The 12,026-nt window shown below is 39.5% G+C and overlaps 1 long non-coding RNA gene across 1 annotated transcript in view; it reads right to left on the reverse strand.

The window, feature by feature from the left end:
• Positions 1–767: 767 nt before the first annotated feature.
• LOC110346693 (uncharacterized) overlaps positions 768–12,026 on the reverse strand; it is a 34,022-nt gene continuing 22,763 nt past the window's right edge. Inside the window, exon 4 of the long non-coding RNA XR_002390891.2 lies at positions 768–6,268. This is a non-coding gene — a long non-coding RNA (uncharacterized LOC110346693). The remainder of the gene's footprint in view (positions 6,269–12,026) is intronic.

Here is a 12,026-nt window from a genome sequence, read left to right on the forward strand (position 1 = left end):
ATTTTCAAGTACTTACAATGGAAATAAATTGATATTTTATTTGAGCACAGTCATGCATTGCTCATGTTCTAAGAAAGTGCATCCTTGAGTGATTCATCCCCATGGAACTATCTTAGAGTGCACTTCCGCAAACTGTGATGTCAATGGCTAATGTATTCTTATGGGACCAAGGTCAGATGAGGGGGCTGTCATCAGCTCAGACGTCATTACTCAGTGCGTGACTACATTGAGTGAGTCCCTTAGTTAGATAACTGTAGGAAAAGCATGTCATACTTGGAACCTAAAACTTTTCTAGAAACTTAAATAATAGTACAGCAGCTAGCAGTGCTGTGATATTAGTGTTTCTATATTTATTGTCAGATTTTTAGAGTTTACTAGAAATCTTAATATTAAACTGGTGGCAACTATTAATTATGATAATATTTACATTTTACTCTTGTCTCTCAGAAGTTCCTCTTCTGTCATGGTAATATAAGACTTTAAGTCGATATTGATTTTGATGCTTAGCTCTTTGACATTTGATCAGAAATTTGTGTGAACCTCTATTCTCTTTGCTTCTTAAAATCTCATTCTCCAACAATATTTGCCGATACTATGAGTGTTTATAGGTAAATGGTTATTCACTCATTCATTCACCCATTCATTTATTTATTTCCATTTATAAAACATATTTATTAAACACCTATTAAATGCCAATAGAAACTGTTCACCTCTGTCCCCACAGAGTCCGGCAGAGACATCTGAAACATTTTTAGCAGCATAACACCTTTCCAAATATAGCCTTACTTAACAGAAGACAGATAAAAGAAATAGATTCATTCATGCATGCAAAATATTTAGCACCTACTAGGTGCCAGATACGGAGGTTTCAACAGTGAAATTAATAGGCAAAGTCTCTGCCTTTCTGGAGTTCACAGTCTGGTCAGGGAGAAAGAGACTACAAAGAAATACACATGTAACTTGGTGATACGTGCTATGTAACTACTGATGGTGATAAGTGATCCAGACAAAAGTAAGGCAGAGCAAAGAGGGTAAAGAGTGCTGGATCCAGAGAGATTACTAAATCACATCCATTCCCCACTATGAATATATTTAATATGCATTGTAAAAATCTGGGTGAAGTTATCAACAGGGAATCTTTCCAATGGTCCTGGGTTCATTGTCCAACTTGTGCACAAGGGAGTTGTTGATGGAAACATGGACACAACAATGACAAAAAGAAGTTAAAATTCCAGAAGTCTCATGGTATTAGTGAAGGACAGTAACCAAGGCCTTTTAGAGATAAGAATACAAGAATGGATTTGTCATATGTGACCCATTCACCCCCTACTGACAATTACCATGTTGATCTGAACACCGGCTTTTAAAAGTGCCAGAGTCAGCGAAAGGTGCTTCAGTGGCATTTCTCCATGGATGAGGAAGGCAGATGGAAGAAGTTCCAGGTGAAATGATTTCACTGAGATGAAGAAACTCTCATTAGGATATGGCCAGTTGCAAGAACAGTACCTGTAGCTGCAAGCTAGAGGTGTTCTTCAGAATAGGTAGCAATGTTGCAGTTTCTTTCTTATTTCTTTCTTGCTTTCTTGCTTGCTTGCTTTTTTTTTTTTTTTGAGACAGGATCTCACTAGGTAATTCAGGCTGTCCTTGAACTCACTACATAGCCCAGACTGGCCTCCAACTCACAGCAGTCCTCCTGCCTCAGCCTCCTGAGGGCTGGGATTACAGGCGTGCACCACCATACCTGGCCAGTGCTGCAGTTTCTGACCTGAAGGGACTTTTGGAAAATGTACTTGCCCTTGGGTACCTTAGACCCTAAATAAATTGGCATCATATTGAAGACCTATTTGATTTGCTTAGCTCTGGGTCTCATGAGATGAAGATACTATGCCACAAATATTGCTGCAGTCCCCATGGCAATTTTTGTATCTGAACAAACTTAAAGTCCTTTGAATAGAGCACTTGCCAAGTACCCTTAAAGGAGGAGCCAAGACTTACATAATAATATTTAAGGTATCCAATGTAAAACTTTCTGCAAAGGAACTCTGCCTTCTTACTAGGTAAACATATATCTGAGGAATTACTAGACACTGGCCTTAATTAAATGCCAAATCCTAGGACTCAGAATCTACTGCAGTTCAGCAAACAGAGCAATGGCTTAAAGAGTCAAGTGATAAATAGAATTTTTATTCAATTTTGTTTCATAGTAAGCCTAGTGAAAACTTTAAATCCATCCTGGAATTTCTCAATACAAGGGGTGATCAAATTTAGGGTGGAGGTTTAAGTTTTTAAAAATGTATTACAGAAAAAAACACAGTGCCATTAACTGCTTCAGAATGCTCCCCTTCACTTCAAACACACTTATCCCATAATTGTTGCTGCTTTCTGAAACACTTCTGGAAGTGCTCTTTCATGAGATTCTTTTCATGGCTGCCTGGATGCCCTGAATTGATGTTTACAGCAATTTCTATCAAATAAAAACATTACAGCGTGTCCTTATCCACAATATTCACCAGATCTGGCACCATTTGACTTCTGGCTCTTCTCTAAAATCAAAATGATCATGAAAAGTAAACATTTTAAATCAATTCATGTTCAGCCATGACAGCACAACTAAAGACACAAAAGAGGACTTCCAGAATTGCTTCACAAAGTGGCAAAAATTATGGGATAAATGTGTTTGAAGTGGAGGGGAATATTTTGAAGATAATTAATAGCAATGTGTCTTTTATTGTAATAATTTTTAAATTTAAATATTCAGGATATTTTTCAATCATACCTTGTATAGGCTATAAATATATAGTCAAGAACTCACTGCTGTCCTAACCCACAAAAAAGGAGCTAAGTTAGAAAGGCCGAGGAGAAGCCACTACAGTTTCCCTGCTCTAGTAAAATCAAGAACCCCATCCTATTCCTGGAGGGAGGAATTAGGAGATTAGCACATTCATCAAAGAACTGAGAAACTCAAAAATAGTGATTCTCACCATGTCCTTGGTACCTACCAGTTTGCACCATTTGGGGGCATCATTTGTGGATACAAGGTGATTGGCTTTCCTGGTGCTATTCCAGGCAGTAACCCCACAGTGGCCTTTTATCTAGTGCAGCTGTCAAGATTCTCCAAAGAAACAGAACCAACAGGCTATAGAAAAACACTTCAGAGGAGATTTATTACAGGAATTGCAGCATATGATTATAGAGGCCAAGAAGTACCGCCATGCACTGTCTGCACACTGGAGAGCCAGGAAAGCCAGTGGTGCAACTGGCTCCATGTGCAAATACCTGAAAATCAGGAGTGTGCAAGGCATAATTCTCAGTCCTGGGAATCTGGGAGGCTACTGGTGTAAATCTTCTAAGCAGAAGAAGATGGTGATTTCAGCTCAGGAATGGAGAGCAAATATACCTTTTGCTACCTTTTAATTCTATCTTAGCCCTCAACAGATTGGGTGATGCCTACACATTGGTGGAAGTGGACCTTCTTAACTAGCTCACTGATTCCAATCTCTCCCAGAAATACCCTCACAGACACACCCAAAATAATGTCTTGCCAGCTAGCTGGGCATCCCTTAGCTCAATCAGCTTGACATGTAAAGTTAATCATTGCTTGTAAAGTAGATAGAGGACTTTTGGAACATGCTACACTTCTAAAATTGCCAGCAGCACCTACAGTTAGAGGTATTACACTGTAAATGATCAGAATCACTGGTTCTCTAGAAGAAAGCAAAGTCTTCTCATCAGATTTCTCCTCATCAGAATGTGGAGAAATTTATAGCTTTCCACCTCTTCTCTGCATATGGGGAAGATCAAGGCAGAGTGGAAAGTGGTCCCCTGGAGCTCACCTAGCCATAAAGGAGCAGGGCCAGGACTAAACCCTTCCCTTCACTGTGAAAGTGACTCAAGTTCAGTAGGCATGCTGAGTTGGAAGATGCTGGTTGTGTGAACTTTGAGCCATGAATAGAAGAGGATATGTTTCCTGGGAAAGGAGAGGAAGATAAGAAAAGAATCAAGAGTTGGCCATAAGTGATGCTCAGGATGCAGTTCTTTCCTGACTCTGACATCATTTAGGAGTTTATTTTCAGTTTAGTATTGTGTTTAGAATATCAGTGGGGCCCGGTACCAAGGGAACACAATTGACAGTTGCCGTTTGCTCGTTGGTTTCCAAGAAAGCAGATGGTTGCAGCCAATTCCCCAGGGGCCTAAGTTTGTAGTCTAAAATTTTCTGGTTTGGGAACAGCCCCAATCCCATGGGTTCATCATCTGGGTAGGGAGATGATTCAGTCTAGTGACACTGGCCATAACCACTCAGGAGTCTTTTTGCACTGTGGTCAAACTGTACATTGGGGACTTGGCCAAGATGTAAAAGGACTGTTTTCTTTTCTCAAGACTAGCCCCTCCTCCGTGATCCCAAAGAAGTGAACATGTGAAACATTCTCTAAACCACCTGGGCCATGGGATTGAATTTTATGGTGTACTTTATAAAATATAAATCTCAGAAATAACATACCGCATTAGCACCTAAGGATGTGTTTAGATCCTATGGAAATGAAATCCAAGAGTAGAAAGGAGGGCTAATGGGAAGGAAGATTGGGAGGGCCACACAGAGGTTATGCCTGATGGAGAAAGAAACATAGGTAGGGGGTTTTGTGATGCTTTGAGGAGGCTAAGAGTCTAAGAGCAGGTTCTACAGCTGGTGGGCTCTACCTGTTTCCTGCTTGTGGCTGGTGGGGTGAGAAAAAGAGGGGAAGGAACCAGTATTAGTATCATTTGTCACAATCACCACCAGAGAAATCGCTGCTTCCTCTGCAACCAACTACCTCTTTGAGGGGAGTTTGCATCAGCTCGAGGGGAACCCTAGGGAAACAAGGATTAATTCCCAAATAGGGCACAGCTTTGTCTTCTCTGTCCTCTCTCTTGCCCTGGTGCAGTGCCTCTCTTGCCAAGCTCACATCCACCTTCTGTTACGAATGTTGATCTCCATAGGTAACTCACATAAAGCCAAAAGCCTCATGACCCTCAGGTGTCTCTAAGAGGTCACCCCAAAGAAGCATCAGTCTCACTCTAAAAGCTCTGGATAATATTGGAGAAATTTACTGTTGGTTTTGTCAAAAACACAACCCCAGACAATTTCTACACCACTTCACTCAAAAATCTTTGTGCAAGATCATTATTAGACATTGTTTTCCCATCTTCAGAGTTTCATCTTCATGAAAAATGTTGAAAGTCCATTTCCTCCTCCCTCCCTCCCTCTCCTCTTTTGCACTAAGCCTTTCTCCAGTTTACTGTTGACTTAATCCTATACTCATGCCCCCATACCCAGTTATCTGGCCACCATAGGAAGAGCCATAGGAAATGTGGTCTTAAACCCTACTCTGCTTTTTTTCCCCTGAGAAGCAGTTATGTTTCAATCCACGCCCATCTCTCTACCTGCTCATAAGCTCCAGGAGGTCAGGGTTGTGTCAGATTGCTCTTTCTATTCCTCATCATGGTCTTTACAAAAGTTTGTATGTAATAAAAGCACATGAATCTTTATTTTTCAGCAAAATGGAGAATGGAGGAATGAGGGAACAGAGATTTTTTGCTAGCACCGCCCCATCTCACCCAAGGTACACCAGCTACCAGGTGTATCAGTTTTCAAGGTCAGCTATAACAAATACCACATATTTAGTGGCTGGAAACAACATAAAGCTCTTCACAGGCAGCTCTAGAGGTTAGAAATGGAACATTAGAGTGTTGATAGTTCTAGAGCTTAGAAGTGGGGCATCAGAGTGTTGGCAGGGCCATCCTCCCAGCACTCCAGGAGGGAATGAATTTCTCTTTATCTGGTGCCCACAGGCATTCCTTGGTTTGTGGCAGCACTGTCTGCCCCTGCCCCCAACACCCAGCAGTCATGTTTTGAGATTCCAGGAGAAAATGCGTTAGGGTGGGGGGAAATGGGGAGGACAGCCCAGTATACCAGGAAACAGAAACAGTGTTCTGAGATAGGTAGGTGAGAAGCTCCTTTCTTTATGATCTGCATTGGTAACGTCATAGAGTAAGAGAGCTCATGTTGGTCAAAGAGTAGCTAATTGTTTCAACAAATGTAAATTTTATATAGTACATTACATGAAAAAATTCCTACCCTCTTGGTCTCTAGGCCTTGTTAGAAGAGCGTTGCATCCCATGTTCTTCCTCTCAAGGGCCATAGAAGCCCCCATGACAACTTCCGGTCCCTGGGAATGAAGCAACTTCAGGGTTCCTATGGCCTAAAGTTCATACGGTTTGTTACTTCAGGGTCCTAGTAAAGAAAAGGAATACATGAATACACACTTGTAATCCTAGTACTCAGGGAGGCTATTGCAGAAGGATCGCAAATTCAAGCCTACCCTGGGCAACTTAGTAACTGGGGAGACTCTGTCTCAAAAAGAAAAATAAAGTGAAGTCGAAAACTCTATTTTTATTAACTTTCTCCCACATTTCTGGTTGCCTACTTTGATCACCTCTTCACATGACAACAATCTCACATATTTTCTACAGAGAGAACAGAAAGACGAGTGAGTCCTTCTTTCCCCAGCATGAACCCTGACATTAGTTCATTTTCATTATAGACAGCTTTGAAAAAGTTTCATCTCTAAAACTTGTTATAAGGAAAGTTATGTAAGTTTTCAGGGTGATAGCAGTTTCCCTTATCCTTGGTTTTGCTTCCCACAGTTTCAGTTACCCATGTCAACCACAGTCAGAAAATATTACACGGAAAGTTGAAGAAATAAGTGATTCATGCATTTTAAATTACAGTGTTCTGAGGAGTGTGATGAAGTCTCCCACCATCTGCGTATGTCCCACCTGAGACATGAATCACTCCTTTGTCCAGCGTGTCCGTGCCCCATATGACACTACCCTTAGTCATTTAGTGTCCATCTCTGTTATCAGATGGATGGTCACAATGTTGCAGCACTCGAGTTTAAGCAAGTCTTGCCTCAAACCCTAACACTATAACACAATGCCTATGTCATGACCTTCCTTTATCTCATCATGTAGCCATCAGATGGCTCACATCATCATAAGAAGGATACTTATACTAGAGAGAGAAAGTGAGAGATCACATTCACATGCCTTTTGTTATTTTGTTATATTATGATAATTATTCTATTTTATTGTTAGTTATTGTTGAGAATTTCTTACTGTGCTTAATTCAGAAATCAAATTGTGTCCCATTACGTATACATAGGAAAATACAGAGTTCAGTACTGTCTACAATTTCAGGCATCCACTGGGGGTCCTGGGACCTACTCACTTTGGTCAAGGGGGGACTACTGTATTAACAAACTTGGGGAAATTTCTATAAACTTTCTTCCATACATGATCTGTAAGCTTTTCACAACACTTCATCTTTTATTATGTGAGATTAATCTTAAGTCTTTTTAAGTTGACAACATTCATAAACCAGTTCGACATTGATGTTCTTGTATGTCATGTGAAGCATTTTGTTATTTTTTTAAACTATTGATCATTCACAGAATCAAGTTGAATGAAATTACCCCTCATTTTAACAAAATACAATAATATGGCACAAGGAATTCATCAAGACAAAGCCTCCATTGACCTTTGTGTATGTTCTGCTGCAAGTACAAATTATCTTACTCCTCACCGTTATTTTCATCTTTCACTTTTGTGCTTTCTGTTTAGGAATGTCCTGATTTTCATAATTGTCTTTTTATCTCTTTGTCAATTTTATTACCTGTATATTCTCATCTATCATGATTCTTTCCTTATCTCCATGATTTTGGCTAACAGTTGTTTTATTTATATTTGTGATACTAAGAGGATATCTTTTGACAATGAGCATCTCAGCCAGTGTTATTTTCCTTCCACTTACATTTTTGACTTCCACTGAAACAGTTTCTGCTTACAAAATTTAAATTCATGGATGATTAATAATTCTGAAAAAATATACAAAATTCATCTTGGCATATTAAATTAAAACATACCAAGAGAAATCCAAGTACATTTCTAAATTGCCCTATGTTTTATTAAGCTACTTAATTACCTAATTAAATTATTCTTAAACTACAAACAGGGACTTGATGAGTTTGTACAGAAACGTCTCTGTAATATTTGTCTCTCCAGGCTACTTGGCTGCATTAGAGATAATTTCAGGTTTCCTTTCTCCTGGAAGCAGCACTCATGCTCAGATGTGTCTGGTACATTATTAAGACAAGTCAAGCATACTAAGAAGGGATCTCAGGCTGCACAGGATATGAGGCTTCCTGCCGATGTAATCCTGTCGGTAGAACTGGTACAGGTCTGCACCCTAGGAATGCAGAGGCGCTCATAGAGTCTATTTCATTCTCTTCACCTAGGGGCACTTTGAATTGTGTATGCTGCATGGTCAAGTAAGTTTCTTATAGGAGAGAACTTCATTTTGACTAAATGCCAATGAAAAACAACCATTTATAAATTAAACATCTCATCCTTATAAGCATTTTCCACAGACTAGTTTCTGGCCTCATCTTTCTCCTCCCTTATCCATGATTTCCTGCTGCCAAAGAATAGCAGACATATTCATATGGGATCTCATCTCTGATCCCTGCCAGAGTACAGTCTGTAGTACAAATGATCCTGGAAGACCTTCCTAGCCAGGATCCCATTACAATTTAACCATACATGGAGCAGATAGTGAGTCACATTAACAAATCTCACTCAACTCCACCAAATGCACTTTTCTCCCAACTTCCCCTCAGTAAGTCATAGTGATGCCTACAGCCTTCTGACACCAGCCAACACCAGCCAACATAGTGATGCCTACAGCCTTCCGACACACCCAACACTGCCCTGAAATCCCAAACAGTACTAAAAGCTGAAGGAAAGAAGTAGTATCCTGGCTGACAAGCAAAATTATTCCTTACTTTTAACATTGTACATATTTACATGGCCACACAAGAAAATCACCAGATCCCCTTCAGAGCCTTGGAGAAGAGCCTTCAATGAAGAACTCTAAATTCTCAGCATCATCCACCTCTGCCTGGTAGTCAGAAATACTCTTGACTTCGATTCCAGGAGAAAACTAGACCTTCTAGCCCACTCCTTTCCTGGACTAAGATTTATCTACAAAATTTTCTTATATGGTAAATCATTGACACTTATTAGGAGGCAGGAAAACTCCTTAGGTGCTGATGCATAAGTGTTTGGTCTTTCTATAAAAGACTGGATCTCCGTGGTTATACCCAGTCCACTCATCTGCACTACTCAATCACCACACCATCCTCCCCTCCAAGGAGACAGGGAAATCAGGGTTCTCTTGAAACCTGGATCATGCTCCAGGGCGTGGAGTAAGAAGTTTTTAAAACTTCTTGCAAAGCATCCATTCATCCATGTGTTGTCTCACATGCCAGAAACAAAAGAATAAACAAAAATGAGTCCCTGCTGTCATGCAACTTATACTTGGACCTAGAGGGTAGATTACAATAAATAAGTTAACGAACAAACAACAAGTAAAAATAATTTTAGGTACTAACAATACCCATGACAAAATAGAACATGGAAGTCAGTGTGCATGGCAGGGGGTGCTATACAAGAGAACTTAGGATAGAGAAATCAGCATGTACAAAGGCCCTGAGGTAGAAACAATCTTGGCATATAGAACAGAAAGGAAGCTGAAGAGGCTGGAGTGAAGTAAAGAGAATGATGGATACCCAATGACTTCAAAGAGGTTGGCAGGGGACAGGTTTCAGAGATCCATGTAGGGTCTATTCTGAGTGTGACAAAGAAACAATGGGAAGGTTTTGAACCAGAAAATGACACAGCTTGGTTCGTGTTTCCAAAGATCATTCCAACTACTATATGGAGTCTTACAGAGGACACAGAACAGAAGCAAGGGTCATCTGGGTGTTTATTTTAGTGATGGCATAAACTTCCGGGGGCAAGAAGAGAGGTAGAAGGAAGCCGATGAATTTGGGATGTGTTGGAGGTCTAGCTGGACATGGGGAATAGCAGTGGAGAGAAACACAAGGTGACTGCTAGGTCCATGGGCTGTGGACCTGGGTGGATCATGGTGATGGTTCCATTTCCTGAAGGGAAGGAAGGGGCAGGACTAGGGGGGACAAGTTGAGGGGTGGACAAGTTGAAAATTGAAAGTTGCATTTTGACCATGATGAACTTGAATTTTATTAGCCATCTAAAAGGAGATGTGAACTAAAGACTTAAATATTATAATAATATATATAAGTGCAGGAGAGGAAGCCTCTCGAAACAAGGTCCCCCATCCTGTCACGGTGGATCCCCAAGCATAGACAACAGTGAAGAACAGGTGGAGGACACACTGGATCTCTTTTGTGTTCTGCAGGTTGGCTTGTAGAAGGAAGGTGAGTGCACGCATCTCTGTCCACTTGATTAATCTTCCTTAAAAGGACTCAGAAGATCCTCCTCCAACACAGATGCCCATTCAAGAAAGAGAAACCTTGAACAATAAGTAGGGACAGACTGTGCCACAAATCCGTTAGAACTACAGATTTCAAGGTGACTGCTCCATGGTGGGAAGCAGGCTTTCCCACTGAGTGATGGCCTTATGGTGGGCTCTCACAGCCTGGACAGAGAGAACATGATGTTTTTGTATTTCAAACAGATTCCCTCCACCACACATTTATGTCTTGATGCCAGACAACTTTGGACTGAACCACTGGACACTATGAGCCATAGCAACTTCTCCTCCTTTAAGTTGTAGGTGCCAGATACTGTTTCCCAGTGACAGGGAAGAGACCAAGACCCTCTCATTCTCTCTCCTGTCCTTGAAGAGGATAAATTTGAGTTATTAGTAGAAAAATAGACACACATTGAGACCATAATTCTAAGTGAAATAAATCATGCACAGAAGGTTAAATACCATATGGTTTTTCTTATTTATACCCAAAGTATAAATAATTTAAAGAGCAAGATGATAAGAAACAGGGAGATAGACTTTGTGGAGATAGGAAAGGAATTTGGGGATGGGGAAGATGGGAGGGAGGAGAGGAGAAGTAAAAAGGATCTCGGTGTGATAAATAGGTACCAATTTCCCATTATAAATGACCTATTATGTATTACAAATATATAGTAATAAAATATAGTTTTTAAAAAATCAATCCATATAATCCACCATACAAAAGAACTAAAATTTATAATATACTGTCTCATTAGAGACAAAAGAAGTAATGAAACCCAAAATTTATTTCTTATAAAAATTCTCAATAAAGTAGGATTACTTATGTCTTATAAAGGACATATATGAAAAATCTATAGATAAAAATCATACTTAATCATAAAGGACTGAATATTTTTCCTTCTAAGATGGGGAACAAGAAAATTATATTTACCCTCATCATGTTTGTTCAACAGTGTACTGGAAGTTCTAGAAAAAAAAATAACCAAGTAGGAAAGTGAAATAGAAGTCATTCATGTTGAAAGAGATGAAATAATACTTTTTATTCACAGATAATATAATTATCTACTTATGAAATTCAATATACTCTAGAAAAAATGGAACTAGAACCTTTAAGTGAGTTTAGTAAAATAGAAGGATATATTACCAATGTCCAAAATTAATTGTACTTCTATATATTAGCAATGAACAATAGCCAATAGTTCTGAAAGTGCAATTTACAATAGCATCAAAATATGAAATACCTAGAGATGAATCTGACAGAAGATGTGAAGAATCTATTGCCAAAAACTAGGAATGTTGCAGAGTGAAATTAAAGAAGACCTAACTAAACAGAGAGCTGAATATACGTTGTTTGGCATTCAGAGGATTCGATGCTGTTAGGACATGAATACTCTCACTTAGCCTATCAATTCAGCATAATCTCAACCACAATTGTAGCACATATTTTTTTTGCAAAAATTGACAGGTTGACTCTAAAATTCACATGAAAATGAAAAGAATCTAGGATGGTCAAAATCATTTTGCTTAAGAACAAAGTTGTAGATATAATTTCATTAGAAAGCCATGGTAATCAAGGCAGTGTGATTTTGCTGATTAGACAAATAAACAGAAAAGTGGAACCAAGGAGAGAATTCAGAAA

This window comes from Heterocephalus glaber, unplaced genomic scaffold (genome assembly GCF_053883595.1).
Source record: "Heterocephalus glaber isolate CG9 unplaced genomic scaffold, H.glaber_assembly_v1.0 deba00001447, whole genome shotgun sequence".
NCBI lineage: Eukaryota > Metazoa > Chordata > Mammalia > Rodentia > Bathyergidae > Heterocephalus > Heterocephalus glaber.